This window comes from Phyllostomus hastatus, unplaced genomic scaffold (genome assembly GCF_019186645.2).
Source record: "Phyllostomus hastatus isolate PE091 unplaced genomic scaffold, TTU_PhHast_1.1 phas_contig_118, whole genome shotgun sequence".
NCBI classification, from domain to species: Eukaryota; Metazoa; Chordata; class Mammalia; order Chiroptera; family Phyllostomidae; genus Phyllostomus; species Phyllostomus hastatus.
In genome coordinates, this window is record NW_025333543.1 from 10481595 (window position 1) to 10505330 (window position 23736).

General features: G+C 35.5%; 1 pseudogene; it reads left to right on the plus strand.

Annotated features, from left to right (window-relative positions):
- Window positions 1-23420, plus strand: part of LOC123824337 — a 103209-nt pseudogene extending 79789 nt beyond the window's left edge.
- The last annotated feature ends 316 nt before the right edge of the window (window positions 23421-23736 follow it).

The window sequence follows — 23736 nt, forward strand, 5'->3', positions numbered from 1 at the left end:
TATATAGGTTTTTTGTACCTTTATTTTGTATCCTGAATATTTACTGTATTTGTTTATTGTTTCTAATAGTGTTTTAGTGGAGTCTTTAGAGTTTTCTGTATTAAAGAACTATGCCATCTACGTAAAGTGACACTTTCACTTCTTCATTCTTAATTTGGGTGTATTTTATTTATCTGTCTTTCCTAATTGCTCTGGCAAGGGCTTCCAAAACTATGTTTAATAGGAGTGATGAGAGTAAATACCCTTGTCTTGTTCCCGATCTTATATGAAAATGTTTCCGTTTTTCACCATTGAGTATGATATTAGCTGAGTGTTCATCGTATATGATCTTTATTATGTTGAGGTACTTCCATACCCATTTTATGGAGTGTTTTAATCTACTGATGTGGTCATATGATTCTCATCCTATATTTTTTTTTAATGTGGTGCATTACACTGCTCAATTTTTTTATATACTGAAGCATCCTTGTACACTAGAGTGAACCCCATTTGAATATGATGTATTATGTTTTTAATATATTGCTGTATTCAGTCTTCCAGTATTTTCATCAGGACATTTGAATTTGTATTCATTAGAGACACTGGCCTTCAGTTTTCATTTGTGTATGTGCGTTATTTTTGCCAGGTTTTGGTATTAGGGTTATGTTGGCCTCATAAAACATTTTAAGGAGTATTGCCTCTTCTTTGTTTTTTACTAGAAGAGTTTGAGAGGTGTAGGTATCACATCTTCATTGAATGTTTGGTAGAATTCACTAGTGAAGTCATTTGGTCAAGGGAGGTAAAGAAGAAAATGAATGAATGGGACTATATCAAACTAAAAGCTCTTGCACAGCCAAAGAAACCACAAACAAAACAAAAAGGGAACCAACCAAATGGGAGAAGATATTTGCAAATAGTAGCTCTGACAAGGGGTTAATGTACAAAGAACTCATACAACTAAACAACAACAACAACAACAAACCCCAAAGAATCCCATTAAAAATGGGCAGAGGACCTGAACAAATGTTTCTTTTAAGAAGACATGCAAATGGCCAACAGATATATGAAAGGGTGTTCATCTTCACTAGCTATTAAGAAAATGTAAATCAAAACTACAATGCAATCTTACCTCACACCTGTTAGAATGACTATTCTCAACAAGTCAAGTAATAACAAGAGTTAGAGAGGCTATGGAGAAAAAAAGAACCCTCATTCGCAGCTGGTGGGAATGTAAACTGGTACAGCCAGTATGGTAAACAGTATGGAAAGTCCTCACAAACTAAGAATGTGTGAGGAACAGTGTGGCCATACAACCTAGCAAACCTTCTTCTGCATATCTACCCCAAGAATTTGAAAACATTTATTCACAAAGATATATGCAGCCCTGTGTTCATTATAGCATTATTCTCATGGTGGCCAAGTCAAGGAAAAACCAAAGCGTTCTTTGATAAATGAATGGTAAAGAAAATGTAGTATACACTCAGTGGAATACTACTCAGCCATATGAAGAGCTGAAATATTGCCATTTGTAACAACATAACTGGTTCTTGAGAATATCATGCTAAGCAAAATAAATCAGACATAAAAAGTCAAGAACCATATGATTTCACTCTTATGTGTGATATAAACTGGAAAGCAACAGATGAACAAACAAGACAAACTATAAAAAAACTTTTAGACACAGACAACAGTATGTTGGTTACCAGAGGAAAAGAGTGTGGGGGGTAGTAAAGGTGGTCAAATATATAGTGATGGAATAAGTCTCAACTTTGGGTGGTAGATACATAATGCAATATACAGATGAAGTATCATAGAATTGTACACTTAACACCTGTATCATTTAATTAATCAATATCACCCTAAAATTTTAATTTAAAAAGAAGGATGATAATAACCACAAAATTTCACTTAATTAAAACCAATTTAATGTAGAATTTTAAAAAAAACTTTGAGTTTTCATTTAATCAAAACCCCCCAAAAATAAAAAAAAAGCTTCAGTTGATTTATTCTTCAGATAATGTTTGGGCATTGAAACAATAGGCACTCAGTATAATGAGTATTTTAGAAATGACATGAGTCCATTTAAATTAACCTTAGGATTATTTCAATGAAAGGGAATATTGAACATAGTTCTTTTATTGTTGTTGTAGTGGTGATAAAGTTGTGGTATTTCTTTGACAAAAAGACTCTGAAAAGCAAAGTCTGAACTGTCATTTTTTCCCCTTCATTTCTCTCCTATGCAGAGATAGCCTGAAATAGATCAAAAAGGGCTACCACCAAAGGTTATGGGAAGCTACTTAAAATAATATCTATATCAGGTAAATAATGCTACTTGAAATAATGTTCAATTTAAGTGTGTATATTCTTATTGCATATACATAAGGAGGAATACCTATATTAATTAAAAGTAATAGTTATAAAAATAAAGTTATAATATATATTTAAGGGAAGAAATTAGAATACAAAATGGTACATACTTCATAATTAGTCATGAATCCATGTAAGAATATGGACAACAGATACTGCTATATAGTAATGTAAGCTTACTTATATTTTTCCTATTTTTTATTATGTTGTAATATTTTAAGAAGAAAAAGAAACAAGTACCACCAAGTCCCAACATAGCATTATGAAAACTTCAATTTTATATCAGCTATGTCTGCAATGTGATTATGCTGTGCCTGTACCATGAAATTAAACAAATGGAGGAAATAAAGGCTGATGTTATTAATCAACTGGAAATAAATAAAGGAGCAATATAGTGGAGAGGTAAAAAACTACAGAAGCCAATAAAATAATTTAAAATTTTTGTGAAGTTATTTTACACTTGCAATGAGTTTAACCAAATAAATACAAATATGTTTAAAAAATCATTTTCACAAATAAGGTCACTCAAAGCTATGGAAAGTATTTTTTTTAGTAAAGTAAATGGTTCTAAAGTGCTACCAATGACATAAAACAAATCTAATTGTTGCTACTAAGAAAAACTCAAAAGCAGAAAAAATAATACATTTTATCAAAGCCAAGCTAAGTATATTAAAATTTTAACACTTTTGAAAGGTAAAGCTCATATATTATTATACCTCTTTAAAGTTGCATTTTCTTTACTAGATCTACTAATAAAGTACTACTATTTCCATTTTTATTGTCATAGAAACCAACCTTATGTTCTTCCTACTATTGGGTAAATATTTTATCTTAAAAATGGATCTGTGGTTTAAATGACACAGTTAAAATTGATATAACCTTTATTATTGGAACTTCATGAAATTAAAATTTTGGTTACTAAATGACTTATGGAAATTTGTATAATTAATTTATTTCAGATACAAGCAGTTTTTAAACTAAAATTTAATGGAACTTGTTTGGATTCCATCTAAATGCTGAATCCAGTTAGCATTTCATTTCATGTGGCACTTGTCTAGACTCAAGGTAAAAAAGAAGGGGAAGTAAGGATTCCCATGAGGCAGTAAATGTATCCCAAAATTGTATGAGTTTAGAACACAAACTGGTACCAAAATATATCAAGTATGATTTGATATAATTGTATAAACATGTGTACTATTGCTGCAGAAATGTGGATGGTTAGGATAAATAATACCCTTAATGACTGAAACTGTCAAATACATATAACTGAAATGGCACACAATAGAACCATGCTGCAATTATTTCAGACAAGTGAATATTATTCTTTCATAGTTAATGTATTTAATGTTGACATTTCTTTGATTTTGCTTAAATTAGATTTCTTTTTATTTGTCTTCATTTTTTTCCCCATACTGATCCCATTACTGCTTATTATATGTAGGGATATGCACTGTGGTCTTCTTGGTGAGCTTCCTGTCTTTAAATACTACACAGCTCTGAAGAGTCACTCTACTGTTGTGTGGAAAAAAAATATTTTTGGATTGCCTAAGGGCATTTTTGTATATTCTACTGCTATAAGAAAGGCCTATATTTAAGAGCTGCCTTATAATTTGTACTACTTGCTAAGCAAAGATGTAATGGAGATAATTCTAGGGGTGAGGTTGTGGGCTATCTCTACTTTTCTAACTATACATCTATTTAAACCATAAATTTTGGACTGTGTGGACAGAAATATGTCACGCTACTTTCAGAGAATAGAGGGTACTATAACAAAATTACAGTAGGCTTTTAAATTCAAAGGTAAAAAATAGCAATTTTATAATACACACTATGTGCACATATGCATATTAATTCTGTCTAAGCCTAAAATCATTTCAACCCACTCCTATGAGCCTAATATTTTCTGAAGCATTATGGAAAAAGTGCTCACTTTTTAGTGAAGAGATAAAACAATGATTAATTTTAATATATATAGTCAAGGCGTGCATATATTCACAAAATATGATTTTAAATCAAATGGATTGGAATAAAACCTGCTGTCTGCACTCAGATCTAAACTGAGAAGAGTCATTACTTAGAGAAGGACCTGGAATCAACACAAGTTAATACATTTATAGATTAATTTTCACACAGATAATAATAAAGCTTTTCCTAAATTATGCAAATTGTTTTTATAAAAGTGATGGTTTATAACTGCAGTGAACAGTTATTAAAGTTTTATTTTCATTAGCATTATTTCAGCCTGAGGGCTTTGTGTAAACAGGATCTTATATTTGCTTTTTTTTACTCCATTTAGTTTTTATAGCAGCCCTATGAATATGTTATTACTGACTTACATTTGTTATTTGGGAGGATTCCATGCCATGTCCTTTATGTATTAATTTTCAGCCACTACAATACTGCTGAATTAATACTATCACCCTTTTTTTAGAAATTAGGAAATTGAGGCTAAGAAATTTACCAGAGATTAAAAGGTAGTAAATGGCATAGATGGAATTTGAATGTAAGTGTCTGGCTCCAAACTCAATTCGTTCCCCAACTTTGTACTGACTCCAACCAGTCATTCCATCCTCACATGTCTCCCCACTCCCTAACACAAACCTTATAGCCCAGATGTATCACACCTACTCACTTTTTGGCATGCTGTACAACATGCATCTAGTGACTTCATCAACCTTTAGAGTGCTTCAAATTTTACTCACCTATCAGAACCTAGTTCACATTTACCACCTTTCCCAATACCATTAAAACAGTTCATCATTCTGGCTCCTACAATGTTTTGTTTATACTTCAGTCAAAGAACTTTTATGGTGAAACATTATTATAGTATGTTACATTAATTTTAATTCTATGGAGGTCCAAGCACTATGTCTTATTCATCTTTCCACTACCTAGCGTGAATCGTGATACCCAATTAGGTGATTAGTAAGGTCTACTGATTTAATATCCATTCACATGTAAGGTCATTCACATATTGGAATATTCTTCCCCTGACTGGCAGGAGTGGGAGCCAGCAGACATCAGTATTTTAGTTCCAGTAGCAAGACCACACCTACGGTATATATGGCTACATCTGTCTTGACTCAATACCATAAAACACATCACATATCAATCTCACTTTAATTGCAGTTCCACAACCTCCAAGAAATCTTGTGATTATGATTAGTTTTTAGTTTCCAGTGCTGCTCTGCCTGTAGGAAAAGAAAGTTTTTAATGACCAAATTACTCATTTTCAGTTCCTTATACACAGAATTCATGGATTCTATAATATACTAAGCAGTTTTGTCCCTAAAATAAGATAAAATAATTTATTACAATACATTCAGTAAGTATTTTTTTATTTCTAAACATTAATTTCATAAACTTGGTTAACACAAATCTATCCTCAGAAAGGTCAGTCCATTTTACAGGCTAAGGACTACATCCCAGTTCATGACATAAAATAAATGCTATTGTTGGAGAGTTGAAGATAGCTACAGAATAGGTGGAAGCTGCAACCACTTTCACCCAGCCCCAACTCAGATTTACAGCTAACATACAGAGCAATCATCTTGAACAACCAACTTAAAGCCAGGAGATATGAAATTTAATGGCCTATATGTTTGTGATATTATAACCAAGAAGTACAGTAGAAGCTACATATAGACTGGTATGAAGGGTTGAGATTCTGATGGGGATATACCCCTTCATATAGGTATAGAAGCAGCTGAGAAGCTGGTGAAATGTCATGGCTGCAGAACTCCTTTCCCCTAGAAGCATGAAGTCTTAACCACACCCAGAGGTCCTCAACCCAGAGCAAGAGAGATGGGCAGAGGAGTTTGTGTAGCATCTAGTGGTGAGAATCAGTGGGGATTTACCCTGCCTGGAATACTCAGAGCATTCCAGGGTAGAGCACTACCCTCACAGGGTAGAGCACTGCTATTACAGCATCAGTCTGAGAAGTTCATGGTCTAGACTCTTGGGTCCTGTGGAAGCATCTGTTGGCTACACCCAGTAGTAACTTTTAGAACGTCCTCTATTTCTTGGTGAGGCTTTTGACAGAGACCCACACAGTGACTAAATTGTGTCTCTGGAAAGAGGACAGGTTCCCCACACTACAAGTGCACAAACACTGTTCCTCCTTGAGCATTTGAGCCAATTGGCCTGCCCAGTCCTGCTGAGTACAAAGGTACAGAGGATCTGTGCAGGGCTGGAAATTTGGGTCCCGATCTGCTAAGACCAACCATGTGGAGAGATCAGAGCACAGCAAAGTGCTGTGATTTTTGGCCCATACTGCTTGGTTCTGTGGCATGCCAAGGAGGCAAACAGAGCTGGGATTTTCAGACTGTCTCCTGGAGAGGATACTTTTCAGGAGCCAGATGGGAGTGTTCTGGGCTTCATGGTTGTATTATAGGGAAGCTAATCTAATCTCCCCTGTGAGTTCAGCCTAAGGTACCCCAAGAAGGGCAAGAAGGGCCTGCCTGCTCCTAATGGTATGTGTGCACCACCCCCAATCAGAAACTGTTTGAATCAGCCCTGCTAAGTCCCAGATAATCCTGCTGGGTGCACTTGCATGGGAAGAAGGAAGATCAGCATGGAACAAGGACATTCAAAGTGGGAGACCTCAGGAGGCTATTTTCTGGGAGCAGAACACAGAGCATGACCCATTCACAGGGTACACGACCATCACCTCAAATTGGAGACTTTTTTGATCTGCTGCCCTGATTCCTGGGCAGCTGAGCTTGCTCCTACAAATGGGATGGCTGGGTATACACAACTTAAATCTGCAGTAAGCCTGCTAGGGGAACTGGAGTTGGAAAATCTGGAAGAGACTGAGGGGTTTGGCTTTGAAGCAGGAGCTACTATTCTGTCCTTGAGTATCTGACCCTGTGACCCCCCAAGTAGGAGACCTGGTAGCTATATCTCAACTAGACAAGGACCACCCTACAGTCTCTCATCAAATGGCTCTTGAGAAAGACCAGGCAACCTGAGGGGATGATGGAGTAGATGGAAGGTGTAGGTGGACCTCAAGAAGCCTCAGTCCTTTTACAGATCAGCACCCAGCTCTAAGTAGAAAGACACTGACACTTACACAGATTGGCCCCTCACATACACACACAGCTCCAGTAGAGAGACACAAACAGTGCACAGCTTGGTACCTTGATGTGTGCACCAGCCCACAGTGTCACAGCATTATGGATGGGATGCAGGACAAATTCACAGGAACTACTGATTCCTGTGGAGGAAAAGAGGCAGGCCACTCTCTCGAGGGAAGAGCACAGCATGCCCTTGCCTAGACAGGCTTTTATTGGGTTTAATTTGTGCAGGAATACAGGCACAGCTTATTAGTCATTGCCAGGCAGTAAGGATCAAGTGATAGATAGCATAGAAAGAACTATTAGGGCTCATTCTGCATCAGGGTCTATTAGCTAAAAGGCTACAAAACTTTGAGAAACAAACTTATTTCCTGCTCAGGCCTTTATCATTTAATTAAGAGCATTCTTAGCAAAACAGGTATCACAGTATTTTAGATGTTCTTTCTCAGGCCTGATCACCCAGGGAGCCCATCCTTTCTAGCACAGGGCTGCACTGCCCTCTATCATTGTTTCAGGCTTAAGTCGGGCAGAGGAAGCAAGAAAGCCAAGAAATTAGGAGACTTTTTGCAGGCAGAATGAGGACTCAGGCTTTGTCAAAGCTGAGGGGTGAGGGTCCATCACACTCTTTCTCCATAGTCCCCCAAGTCCTTCCCTGGGGCCTCCATGTGATCATGCCTGTCTTAGATCAATCCTCCCTTGAGGAATCTTACCCCTCATTGGCTAACCAACCAAGCTTGGGGGCCAGGCAGGGTGAAATAAAATGGGAAGAGGAGGTGCTCCTGCCAAGGAGATAAACTTTGTCTCCTCAGTGACTTATGGTCCCAAGGTCTCCCACTCAGCCTTAGTCATGGGGGGTTACAGATTCTGAAGCCAGGCATGGGGGCTCTCAACAGTAGCTACCCACAAGTAGTCCAGGGCTGGTTACAAAACACTATATCTAAATTCCACTCAAGCAGACCCAGAACAACCACAGCAGGTGATGGGCTTTACAAAATACACATTCTTTTCAAATGCACATGGAATATTTTCAAAGATAGACCACAAGATAGAACACAAAACAAGCCTCAACAAATTTAAGAAAAATGAAATTATACCAAGCATTTTCTCTGACCACAAGGGACTGAAACTAGAAACCAACCTCAAGGAAAGAAACCCGAAACACTCAAAATCATGGAGATTGAATAGCATGCTATCAAACAATGAATGGATCAAGAATGAAATAAGGGAAGAAATCAAAAAGTTTCCAGAAACAAATGAAAATGAACTCACAACAACCCAAAACTTATGGGACACAGCAAAGGCAGTCCTGAGAGGCAAGTTCATAGTGATACAGGCCTACCTAAAAAAGATAGAAACATTTCAAACAAACAATCTAACTCCACATCTACAAGAACTTGAGGAAAAATAACAAAGACAGCCCAGAGCAAGCAGAAGGAAGGAAATAACCAAGATCAGAGCAGAATTAAATGACATAGAGACTAAAAACACAATTCTAAGAATCAATGAATACAGGAGCTGGTTCTTTAAAAGGATAAACAAAATTGACAAGCCTTTAAGCAGGCTCATCAAGAAAAACAGAGAAAGGATCCAAATAAGCACAATCAGAAATGAAAGAGGAGAGATTACAACTGACACCATAGAAATACAAAACATTGTAAGAAATTACTGTGAAGAACTGTATGCCAAGAAATTTGTAAACCCAGGTGAAATGGACAAATTTTTAGAAAAATATAATATATTCCAAACCTCAATAAAAAAGAAGCAGAATGTCTGAACAAACCAATAACAGCAGATGGAATTGAAGCAGTAATCAAAAAACTCCCGACACATAAAAGTCTGGGTCCACATGGTTTCACAGGAGAATGCTACAAAGCATTTAAGGAAGAGCTAATCCTTATCCTTCATAGACTATTACAAAAAATCCAGATTGATGGAAGACTCCCAAACTCTTTTTATGAAGCCAGGATCATCCTAATCCCAAAACCAGATAAAGACAAAACAAAGAAAGAAAATTTCAGACCAATATTGCTGATGAACATAGACACTGAAATTCTCAACAAAATACTGGCAAACCGCATCCAACAATATACTAGAAAGATCATACGCCATGACCAAGTGGGATTCATTCCAGGGATGCAAGGATGGTGCAATATTCCCAAATCAGTAACTGTAATACATCACATAAACAAAAGCAAAGAAAACAATCACATGATCATATCAATAGATGCAGAAAAAGCATTTTTTAATACTCTTTTTTTTAAGATTTTATTTGTTGGTTTTTTTTGTTTTTGTTTTTGTTTTTGTTTTGTTTTTTAGAGATGGGAAGGGAGCGAGAAAGAGAGAGAGAGAAACATCAACGTGTGGTTGCCTCTCACATGACCCTGCACTGGCCTGCAACCCAGGGATGTGCCCTGGCTGGGAATTTCACCTGTGATGCTTTGGTTCACAGTCCATGCTCAATCCACTGAGCTACACCAGCCAGGGCTGGAAAAAGCATTTGATAAAGTACAGCACTCATTTTTTATACAAACACTCAGCAAAGTGGGAATAGAGGGATCATTCCTCAACATAATAAAGGCCATATATGAGAGGCCTACAGCCAACATCATACTCAATGGGAAAAAATTAAAATGTTTTCCACTAAGATCAGGAACAAGACAAAGCTGTCCACTTTCTCCACTTTTATTCAATATAGTATTGGAAGTTTTAGCCACAATGATCAGACAAGAAAAGGAAATAAAAGGCACCCAAATCAGAAAGGAGGAAACAAAACTGTCATTGGTTGAAGATGACATGATAGTGTACATAGAAAATCTTATAGACTCTGTTAAAAAACTGCTTGACCTCATAAATGAATTTGGCAAAACTGCAGGACAAAAAATCAATATCCAGAAATCAAATGCATTTTTGTACACCAACAATGAAACAGCAGAAACAGAAATCAGAGGGAAAAAATCACATTTGGCACAGCAAAAAGAAAAATAAAATACCTAGCGATAAGTCTAACCAAGGAAGTAAAAGAGATGTGTAAAGAAAACTACACAGCACTGAAGAAAGAAATTAAGAAATACAGAAACAAATGGAAACATATACCATGTTCATGGATTGGAAGAATTAACATCATCAAAATGTCCACACTACCCAAAGCAATTTACACATTCAATGCAATACCTATTAAAGGACCAATGGCATATTTCACAGAGATAGAACAAACACTTCAAAAATTTATATGGGACCATAAATAACCCCGAATAGCTGCTGCAATTTTGAGAAAGAAGAGCAGAGTAGGAGGGATCACAATACCTGATACAAAACTCTATTACAAGGCCACTGTAATCAAAACAGCCTGGTACTGGCATAAAAACAGGCACATGGACAAATGGAACAGAACAGAGAGCCCAGAAATAAGCCCAAGTCTCTACAGTTAATTAATATTTGACAACGGGGACAGCAACATAAAATGGAATAAAAAAGTCCCTTCAACAAATGGTATTGGGAAAACCGGACAGCTAAGTGCAAAAAAATGAAACTTGAGCACCAACTTATACCATACACAAAAATAAATTGAAGGTGAATAAAAGACGTAAATATAAGCCATGTCACCATTAAAGTCCTAGAGTAAAACATAGGCAGGAAAATCTCAGATATTTCACGCAGAAACTTTTTTACTGATACGTCCCCCAGAACAAGAGACATTAAAGAAAGAATACACAAATGGGATCTCATCAAAATAAAAAGCTTCTGCACATCTAAAGAAAACAGTATTATAATAAAAAGAGAACCAACTGTATCAGAAAACATATTTGTCTATGATACCTCAGACAAGGGTTTAATCTCTAAAATATATAAAGAACTTACATGACTCCACTCTAAGAAGACAAGCAACCCAAATAAAAAAAAAATGGGCAAAGGACTTGAACAGACACTTCTCCAAGGAGGACATACAAAAGATACAGAGACACATGAAAAGATGCTCAATATCGCTAGTTATCAGAGAGATGCAAATTAAAACCACAAAGAGATACCACTTTACACCAGTCAGAATGACCATCATAAACAAACCAACAAACAACAAGTGTTGGAGAGGTTGTGGAGAAAAGGAGACTCTAGTGCACTGTTGGTGGGATGCAGACTTGTACAACAACTATGGAAAACAGTATGGGATTTTCTCAGAAAACTAAAAAAGGATCTGCCTTTTGACCCAGCAATTCCACTTCTAGGATTATATCCTAAGAACCCTGAGAAAACAATCCAAAAGAACCTATGCACCCCAATGTTCATAGCAGCACAATTTACAATAGCCAAGTGCTGGAAGCAACCTAAATGCCCATCAGTAAATGAATGGATCAAAAAACTATGGTACATTTATGCAATGGAATTCTATGCAGCAGAAAGAAAGAAAGAGCTCCTACACTTTGCAACAGAATGGATGCAACTGGAAAGTATTAGGCTAAGTGAAACAAGCCAGGCAGTGGAAAACAAATACCATATGATCTCACCTTTAACAGAAACCTAAACAACAAAACAAAGAAACAAGCAAAATATAACCAAAGACACTGAAATAAAGAACAGACTGACCAAGTTCAGAGGGGAGAGGAGAGGGAATTTCAGGGGAATTTTAGGGGAAAAGGGGAAGGGTTTACAGGAACTAGTATAAAGGATACATGGATAAAAACTAGGGGTGGGTGGAAATGGGATGGAGGTGGGGAGGGTTGGGTGAGTGGGTTGAGATGGGAGTAAAAGATAGAAAATTTTACTGCAACAACAATTAAAAAAATAAAACAACCAGTAATGGGCTTCAGACCACACCAGAGCTCAATCCAACTAGCCACACAAAGGACACACATGAAGTGGGATTCCAGGAGGCCAAAGATCCTGCTCAGGACAACCCGACCTAAGGTGTAACCCCTACACAACGTCTCATACACAGTAATTGAGGTTTATCCTTATAGTTGCCCAGCCTGAAGGGATGAGTCTATCTAAGCAAAGACAAACAGCATTCAAGATTCAAATACAACAAAGGGTCCACATAAACCAAAAGAAACACTCTGAAAGCTCAAAGTTCAGGTGATCTGGAAGATTATGCCACTGAGCCCAAAAGACACCTTCATCATAAAATTATCAAATAAGTTAGGGAGACCTAGCAGATGTATCTAACACACAGAGACAAAATAGAGACAAAGAAAAATTTCCCAAACCAAAGAACATGAAACATCCCCATAAAAAAAGAATGAAGAGAAATGGATGAAATGAAAACAACAAAAATGTCAGGTGCAGAGCTTAAAAGCAATGGTTATAATATAATAAAGTATTAAAATATGCTCAAAATGTTTGTAAGGATGCTCAGGGACCTCAGGTGAAGAATGGATGATGTCAGTAAGAACTTATAGAGAGAGATGTTAAGCATTAAAAAGGACATAGAAACCATAACATAGAACCAGTTAGAAATGAAGAATACAATGTCTGGAATGAAGAATACAATAAAGGAAACAAATTTAGGTTGGATGAAACAGAGGGTAGTTTTAGCAAATTAAAAGGATAAAATGACAGTACTCATCCAAAGAGGACGTGAAAATCAAAAGAGAATTAAGAGAAATGGGGAAAGCCTTAGGGACCTCTGGGACAACAACAAGCATAATGACATCTGCATAATAGGGGAACTAGAAAGAGAAGAGAGTGAGCAAGGGATAGAGAACCTGTTGGAGGAAATAATGGCTGAAAACTTCCCTAACAGTAAAGAAAAATATCACACAAGTTCAGACACAGTCACATAGAGTCCCAAACAAGAACCCAAAGAGACCCATACTGATACACAACATAACTGAAATGGCAAAGGTTAAAGAAAAAGAGTGAATCTTAATGGCAGCAAAAAAGAAAGAGTTAGTTACTTACAAGAGCGTTCTCATTAGGATTTCATGTGATTTTTCAATAGAAGGACCTCTGGCTAGAAGGGACTGGCATAATGTATTCAGAGTGATGAAAAACAAGGACATGCAACCAAACTACTCTAACCAGCAAGTCTATCATTTAAAATGGAAGGTGAAATAAGGAATTTTCCAGACAAAAAAGAAGTGCTAATGAAACCAGCATTGTGAGAAATGTTAAAAAGAATGCTTTAAAAAGAAGAACTAGAGAGAGAGGAACATAGCTATAAAGACAAAAATAAATAAACACAAATCAATAATAACCTTAAATGTAAGTGAATTAAATGTGCCAATCAAAGACATAGGATACCTGAATGAATAAGAAAACATGACCTTTATGTATGCTCTCTACAAGAGACCCACATTGGAACAAAAGATTCAGACAGGCTGAAAGTTAATGGATGTAAAAACATTCCGTCCTAATGGAAATGAAAAAAAATGCTGGTGTAGCAATACTTATATATGAGAAAATAGGCATGAAAACAACAGCCATGACAAAAGACAAAGAAGGACACTGCATAATACTAAAGGGATCAAATCATGAAGAGGATATGACCCTTGTAAAACATTTATGCAGCCAATATTGGGGCAACTAAATATATGAAGAAAATCTTTGTAGACTTCAAGGAAGAGATTGGCAGCAGTAAAATCCCCATAGTAGGGGATTTTATCAACCAAATCTCATAAATGGATAGATTTTCCAAACAAAAATTTAATAAGGAAATAGTGACCTTAAATAGCAAACTACACTGGGCAGATTTAATTAATATTTACAGATGACTTCATCCAAAAATAGCAAAGTATACATTATTTTCAAGTGCACGTGGAATATTTTCAAGACCAGACCACATTAAGATACAAAATAAGCATTAACAAATTCAAGAAGATTGAAATCTTATCAATATTTTTAACCTTTTTAAAAATTTTAGTGTTCAAGTATAGTTGTCTGCCTTTTTCCCCACCACTCCCTCCACCCCAGCCATCCCCATCTCTCTGTCCCAATTCTACCCCCCTTGGTTTTGTCAATGTGTCCTTTATAGTTGTTTATGAAAACCCTTGACCCTTTCCCCCCATTGTCCCCTCCCACCTCCCTTCTGGTTACTGTTAGTTTGTTCTTAATTTCAACATTTCTGGTTATATTTTGCTTGCTTGTTTGTTTGTTGATTAGGTTCCACTTAAAGGTGGGATCATATGGTATTTGTCTTTCACCACCTGGTTTATTTCTCTTAGCATAACGCTTTCCAGTTCTATCCATGCTGTCACAAAGGATAGAAGCTCCTTCTTTTTTTCTGCTGCATAGTATTCCATTGTGTAAATGTATCATAATGTTTTGATCCATTCATTTACTGATGGGAATCTAGGTTGCTTCCAGCACTTAGCTATTGTAAATTGTGCTGCTGTGAACATTGGGGTGCAAAGGTTTTGTTGGATTGATATTTCAGGGTCCTTAGGATATAATCCCAGCAGTGGAATTGCTGGGTGAAAAAGCAGTTCTATTTTTAGTTTTTTGAGGAAATGCCATACTGTTTTCAATAGTGGCTGCAGCAGTCTGCATTTCCACCAACAGTGTACTAAGGTTCCCTTTCCTCCATAACCTCTTCAACACTTGTTTGTTGGTTTGTTTATGATGGCCATTCTGACAAGTGTGTAGTTGTATCTCATTATGGTTTTAATTTGCATCTCTCTGATAACTGGTGATGCTGAGCATCCTTTCATATGTCTCTGGGCCCTCTGTATGTCCTCCTCAGAGAAGTGTCTGTTCTGGTCCTTTGCCCATTTTTTAATTGGATTGTTTGTCTTCCTGGTGTGGAGTCATGTGAATTTTTAATGTATTTTTGGGATCAAACTCTTACCAAGGTATCATAGGCAAAAATAGTTTCCCATAAGGTTGGTTCCCTTATCACTTTGCTGATATTTTCTTTAGCTGTGCAGAAGCTTTTTAATTTGATGTAGTCCCATTTGTTCATTCTTTACTTTGTAGCTCTAGCTCTAACAAACATATCAGTGCAAATATTGCTGTGTGGAATAAAGTATATATATTTTTTTAATTTTGAAAAACTAGAAAAACATTAGCAAAGCTAATAATAATTAGAAGGAAGGGGATATTAATTATCACAGTAAAAATAAATGACATAGAGACTAAAAAAATAAATTAAAAAGATCAGTGAAGCTAAGAGCTAGTTCTCTAGAAAGATAATGAAGATTGAAAGACCTTTAACCAAACTCATCAAAAAAAAAAGGGGGGAGGAACCAAAATAATAAAATCAGAAATGATGGAGGAGAAGTAAAAACTTATGACACAGATATACAAATGATTGTAAAAAATTACTATGAACAACTATATGCCAACAAATTGGACAATCTGGGCAAAATGGATAAATTTCTAGACACATACAATCTTTCAAAAGTAAATCAGAAAGAAGCATAAAAATCAATAGACTGATTACAACTAACAGAATTGAAGCACTAAACAAAAAGCTCCCACCTAACAAAAGTCCGGGACTAGATGGCTTCAGAGGAGAATATTAGCAAACATTCAAAGAATAACTAATACTTATCTTTCTCAAATTATTCCAAAATATTCAATAGAAGAAAAAACTTCCAAGCTCTTTTTACCAAGCCAGAATTATTCTAATTCCAAAACCAGATTAAGACATTACAGAAAAAGAAAAATGTAGGCCAATGTCCCTAATTAATATAGATGCTAAATTTCTCAACATAATATTAGCAAAATGAATCCAGCAATACATTTAAAAAATCATGCAACATGATGAACTGGGATTTATCCCATGGATGCAAGGGTAGTAAAACATTCACAATCAATAACTGTGATACATTATATAAAAAAATGGAAGATAACAATTATAATGATCATATCAATAGATTAAGAAAAAAGCATTTGATAAAATCCAGCACCCATTCATAATAAAAATTCTCAGCAGCCCTGGTTGGTGTGGCTTAGTGGATTGAGCACTGGTCTGTGACTTGAAAGGTCACCAGTTTGATTCCCAGGTAGGGCACAAGCCTGAGGTGTGACCCACATTTCCAGTTGGAGGCATGTGAGAAGCAGCCAATCTGTGTTTTTCTCATACATGTGTTTTTCTCCCCCCCTTTCTCCCTTTACTCTCCTCTCTCTAAAAATAAATAAATAAACTCTTTAAAAAACTCTCAGCAAAGTGGGAATAGAGGGATAATACATCAACATAATAAAAGGCATATATAAAAAAATTCTACAACCAACATCATCGTCAATGGGCAAAAATTAAGTGTTTCTCTTAAGATCAGGATCAAGACAGGGAAGCTTACTTTTATCACTCTTATTTAACACAACACTAGAAGTCCTAGCCACAGGAATCAGACAAAAAAGAAGAAATAAAAGGCACCCAAATTGCAAAAGAATAAGTAAAACTGTCATCATTCACAGATGACATGATATTGTAAGCAGAAAATCCTAGACTCCACTAAAAAATTACAACATCTAATAAATAAATTTGACAGAACAATTTATTTTACTATTGCAACAAAATAAACAAGGACTTGGGGATAAATTTAACCAAGAAGGTAAAGACCTGTACTGGGAACTAAAGGACACTAAAAGAAGTAATTGAGGAAGTTACAAACAAGTGAAAGCCTATACTTTGTTCATGGGTTGGAAGAATTAATATCATTAAAATATCCACACCACCAGTAGCAGTCAATGCAATTCCCATTAATATACCAGTGGCATATTTCACAGATCTAGAAAAAATTTTCAAAAAATTTGTATGGAACCAGAAAAGACCCTGAATAGACTCAGCAACTTTGAAAAAAAAAGTTAGAGGTACCACAATACCTGTTATGAAACTATACTATACAGCCAGTATAATCAAAACTACCTGATATTGGCATAAGAACTGGTATATAAATCAATGGAACAGATCAAAGAGCCCAGAAATTAACCCATACATTTATGGTCAATTAATATTTGATAAAGAAGGCAAGGACATACAATGGAGTAAAGAAAGCCTTTTCAATAAATGGTGTTAGGAAAACTGGACAGGTACATGCAAAAAATGAAACTAGACCTCCAACTTATACCATGCACAAGAATATACTTAAAATAATTAAATGACGTAAAAGTAAGTCATGAGACAAAACACATTCTAGAAGAAAACATAGGCAGTCAAGTTTCAGACATCTCACATAGCAATATTTTTTGATATATCTCATAAGGCTACAGAAACAAAGGAAAAAACAAACAGGACTACATCAAACTAAAGGCTTCCACACAGCTAAAGGAAAAGTCAACAAAATGAAAAAGCAATCCACTGTATGGGAGAACATATTTGCCAATGATACGTCTGATAAGAGTTTAATTTCCAAAATATATAAACTCAACACCAGGAACACAAGCAATCCAAACTTTTAAAAAACGGGCCAAGGACCAGAATAGACACTTCTCCACAGCGGACACAGAGGTGGTCAATAGACATATGAAAAAAATGCTCAACATCACAAATCAACAGAGAAGTGCAAATTAAAGCTACAATGAAATATCACCACATTTGCCAGAATAGTTACTATCAATAAATCAACAAACAAGTATAAAAGATGTGGAGAAAAGGGAACCTTAGTGCAGTGTCAGTGGGAATGAAAACTGGTGCAGTCACTGTGGAAAATGTATGGTGTTCACTCAAAAAATTTAAAATGGGGACCTGTCTTTTCACCCAGTGATCCCACTTCAGGGAATATATCCCAAATATCCCAAAACACTAATTCAAAAGAATTCATGCTCTTAAGCCATATCTAGATATTGGAAATCAAAACATCATGGTACTGGAAAAAAAATAGACACAGAGATTGATGAAACAAAAGAGACCAGAAGGAAACTCATGCCTATATTGTCAATTAATTTATATCAGAGTAGGAATGAATATACAATTGAGCAAAAACAGTCTCTTCAATAAATGGTGTTAGGAAAATATATATATATATATATCTAAAAAATGAAACTATTCCACTTTCTTTCACCACATACAAGAATATACCCAAAATGGATTAAAGACTCAAAAAGTCAATGCACAGCAAACAATCAACAAAACATAAAGACAATCTACTGAATGAGAGAACGTATTTGTCCATGATACATCCATAATTCTTAATATCTAAAATATACACAGGACTTATACAACTTAACACCAAAAACCAAAAAAATCCAATTAAAAACAATGGGCAGGGGACCTGAATAGACATTTCCTCAAAGAGGGAATAGAGCTGGCCAATAGGCTTAAAAATATGATCAAGGTCACTAATCGTCAGAGAAATGCAAATTAAAACTACAATAAGGTATAACCTCAACCTGCTGAATGGATGTTATCAATAAATTAACAAACTATGTTGGAGAGGAAGTGAAGAAAATGAAATCATATGCACTGTTGGGGGAAATGCTAATTGGTGCAGAAAATATGGGAAACACTATGGATGCTCCTCAAAAAATTAAATATAAAAGTACCATATGATACAACAATCCCACTTATGGGCATTTATCAGAAAAAAATCAAAACAATAATTCAAAAAGACATACACACTTCTATATGCATTTCAGAATTATTTATTATAGATGAGATATAAAAGCAACCTAACTGTCCATTGTTAAAGAAGAGATGGTATACATATGCAATGAAATAATAGTCAAACATAAAAATAATGAAGAAAGGACTCATGAACATGAGTGATTGCTGGGGGTGTGGTATAAAGGTACTAAATAGTAATGGAAAAATACAATAAGTATTTTTTAAAAAATGAAATGTTGCCTTTTGTGACAACATTCATGGACTGAGAGGGTATTACGCTAAGTGAATAAGTCAGAAATAGAAAGACAAATACATGATCTCACTTAGAATCTCACATAGAATCTAGAAAACAAAATAAATGAACAAATGTAACAGAAATAAACCACAGAGAACAAACTGTTGGTTGCCAGATGGGAGATGAAAAAGGTGAAAGGATAAAGAGGTACAAATTAGCAGTTACAAAATAATTATAGGGGTATAAAGTACAAGTAGGGAATATAGTCAGTGATATTGTAATAACTGTGTGTAGTGCCCTATGGGTACTAGACTTACCAGGAAATCACTTTGTAAGTTATGTAAATGTCAAACCACTATGCTGTACACCTGAAACTAATATAATATCAAATGTTAGCTGTAACTGAAAAGTAGAATAGTTAAAAAATAAAATGTAATACTTAGCTACATAATCAAGACAATATAATACCAACATAAGAATAGACATGTAAACTAATGAAATAAAATTGAGAGTATAGAAATAAACTCTTACATGTTTTGCCAATTGATTTTTAATAAGGGAAGAAAATTCAATGATAAAAGAATAGTATTTTCAACAAATGGTTCTGGCAGCACCAGACATACAAATGCAAAAGAGTGAACTTGGAGCCCTCCCTCACAAGATACATAAAAATTAAATCAAATTGAATCATATAGCTAAATATGAGAGCTGCAACTATAAAATTCTTAGAATACATAGGAGTCAATCTTTATGACCCCCACATTATGTAATGAATTATTAGACTTGGCATCAAAAGCACAAATGATGGAAGGAGGAAGGAAGGAAGGAAGGAAGGAAGGAAGGAAGGAAAGAGGGAGGAAGGAAGAAACTGTACTTTGTCAAAATTTTAAATTTTTTGCTTCAAAAGATATAATTGAAAAAAAGCCACAGAAATGGAGAAAATATTTTTAAATTATAGATCTGATGAGACTAGTACCCAAAACACATAAAGAATTCTTACAACTCAACAATAAAAATACATATAACCCATTTTTTTAAATGACACAAGTTTTGAGAAGGTATTACTCCAGAGAAGAAATGATCAGCACAGAAAAAGTTGCCAACATCATTGGTGATTAAGGAAACAAAAATTAAAACACAATGAAATACTACTTCACACCTTCTAAGATGGCTCAAATTAAAAAAGACAGACTATAATAAGTGAAAACTTCCCACATTGTTAGTGGGATTATAAAGTAGTGTGTCCACTTCTGATAACAATTTGGCAGTTCCTGAAAATTTACATATGATGTTACTGTATGAATCCAAAGTGTGTATGTAAGAGAACTGAAAATGTATATTCTAATAAAAACATAAATGCTCATTGCAGCATTATTTATAATAGCCCCAAATTAGAAATAATCCAAATGTCCCTCAACTAATGAATAAACAAATGGAGTGCATCTATACAGTGGAATATTATTTAGACATATCAAAGGAATAGCATACTGATACATGCTATAACATGGATGAACTTTGAAAACATTACACTAAGTGAACAAAGCTAGATATAAAAGTTGAATATTGTATGATTCTATTTATGAGATATCTAGAATAAGGAAATCCATATAAACAGAAAATAGAATAGTGGTTTCCAAGAGCTGGGAAGAGGGGAAGGTGTCTTTAGGAGACTTATCTAAGATCTCAAACATAGTTAATGCTAATGCCAGGACTACAATTTTAAATAAACAAACTATAGAACTTCCAGACAATACAATATTATTAAGTGTGAAAAAGAAATAAGATAACAAACTATGAAAAGTCATGAAAAAACTGAAATGCATATTACTAAGTGAAAGAAATCAATCTGAAAAGGCTGCATACTGTATGATTCCAACTACATGACATGGAAATGACAAAACAATGGAGACAGTAAAAACATCAGTAGTTGTTGCCAGTGGTTATGGGAGGTAAATAGGCAGAGGACAGGATTTTTGGGGCAAGGAAACTACTTCATATGATAACATAATGATAGATATTGTACATTTCATTACATATTTATTCCAACTCGTAGGATGTACAACATCAAAAGTGAACCCTTATGTAAACTATGAAACTTGGGTGATGATAATGTCAATGTAGGTTCATCAGTTTTAACAAATGTATATGATTTATTGTAACTTTGGTGGGGGTTGTTGATAACGGAGGCTATGCATATGTGGGTGTAGGGAGTTTTTGGGAAATATCTCTACTTTTTCAATTTTCCTATGGAACTAAAATTGTTCTAAAAATAAAGTCTTAATTTAAAAGATTAAGGGATAATTAAAAGTGACAAATATATGAGAAGACATTCAGAATCAGATGCAGCATTGTGACTATGTAATAAACTGGTTTTTGTGAAAAATTATACAGCTGGTTTTAACAGACTTGAAACAGGTAATGGAATTTATTAATCCATTTCTTAGAAACCTATAAATGTTACATGTTACAAATGTTTAGCCCAGTGTCTTACACAGAGAAGAAACTAAATAAATATTTCTTGAAGAAAGAAAAAGACAGAGACAGAGAGAGAGAGAGAGAGAGAGAGAGAGAGAAGAGAAGGAAAGAAGGAAGAAAGAAATAAGGCGAGAACAGTTCTCAGGGAAGATTGAGGAAGTTCCCTTTCCTCAAAAAGTTTGATTGTAACTAAATTTCTTGAAATTTGTTGATTTAGACCAAAAAGCCCAAATATCTGATTTTGTTACAGTACTATCAAGTGCAGTTTCATATTTATAATAAGTTAATTGCCCTGTCTCCATATTCTTGTTCCTTATGGAATTTTCAGCCATTGCTTAACTGTAGTACTTAAGTGCTGAATATAATAGGTCATCTTTTTATTAAACTGAAACCTATTATGGTTGCAACCTCTATAGTACTCTAAGACTATATTATCAGGTGTATGGTCCAGAAATCCTTTTAATAAAAGTAAATCTCTAGTTTGTATAGCAGATGTGTAGCAGAAAAAAACTACAATCTTTGTATAAACAAGGTAGGTATAACTAAATAAGAAACAAAATACATTAGTATAACTATAAATTCAAAATTTGTATGCTTCTTAAATTTCTTCAGTAAGTTATCTACTAATTGTGAAGGGCACTTATTTGAAATGGTCAGTATTTGGAAAAAAACCATTTTAAGTAGTAAGATTATTGAGAAAAAAAAAGTGACTTAAAAAATAAATTACCTTCAGCTCAAGCTAGCATGATCTGCTAGGTCCCCCAGAACATCCTTGGAAGAGGCCACTCAAGCTGGATGAACCCCTGTGGCAGCCTCAGACAGACCTTGAGGTGGATGACTTAGATATTACAGGCCACACTCTGTGTCTGCTCCCAGGGAACTATCATCATTGACAATAAATGCTACCTCTTTATCCAGAAACAGGGTGAGGGCAGGACTGGGGGAAGGCACAATGAGAAGCAGACATACATAACCTCTTCCATCACCCCAACATCATTTGCCTTATAGTTTTCTGTCTGAGAGAGCAGGGCACACCACCAGTCCTGGCTGTTGCTATTCTGCAAGAGAGGTACACTGTGTAATGAGATAGAAAGACTGAAAGACAAAGGTAACTTCTTGACTGAAAATCAAATTCTTTATCTGCTGTTAGGTATCTATAGAGGCTTTAATGCAATTCACGCCCAGGGTTATGCCCACAGGGACCTAAAACACACCAGTACCTTACCTGGAGATGAGGGGAAGCTTGTTGTAATGGACTTGGGTTCCATTAATCAAGCATGCATCCATGTGGAGGGATTCTGCCAGGCTCTGGTGCTAGAGAACTAGGCCCCCCAGCAGTGCACCATCTCCTACCTGGCTCTAGATCTCTTCCCAGTGCAGAGCCACTATGTCATTGATGTGTGGATTGATGTCTGGCCCTTAGGCTGTGCGTTATATGCTGTGATGTTTGGGGAAGGCCCTTATTGACATGGTGTTCTAGAAGGGTGACAGCATGGTCCTTACCGTGCAAAACCACCTGCAAAGACCCAGGCATTCTTTAGTGATGTGGCAGTGGCTGGCCTCCATGGTATCTGTGAACCCCCACTAGTGTCCTCACATTACTTTCCTCCTCAGTCGAAGGCATAGCAAACCCAGGCTCTGGGACAGCATATACCCAAATCTGAACAAAACAGTGGATATGTTGAGAAAGTCTCCCCCTCCCCCAATCTATGTGTGGAAACCAGCCAACATCTCTCACTGGAATCTAGGTCTTTTCTATACAGGCTTGCTCTCTTGTAGTTGGAGAGAGAAGAAGGATGGGAGGGGAGATTGAGCTCAGGCTTCTATCTCTACTATGCTCTTCTTATCCATGAGAAATGGACAGGAAACGTGAGTTGGAGTTGGGTGAAGATGGGGGATAGGAAAAGGGAAACTGATAGAATCTGTTAAAGGTTCTGAGCAGGACTGCTGAGCTTATATTATGGTAAGCTTTCAAATCTGGGAGCTGGAGAATGTACATATAGAAGAATAAAATGAAAGCATTTTAGGAATAAAAATTAAAATAAAAAACAAATTAAAATGAAATTAAAAGAACAAATTTTTTAAAATCCAAGATACATAATATTTAAATTAGCTAGTTTAAATAAAAT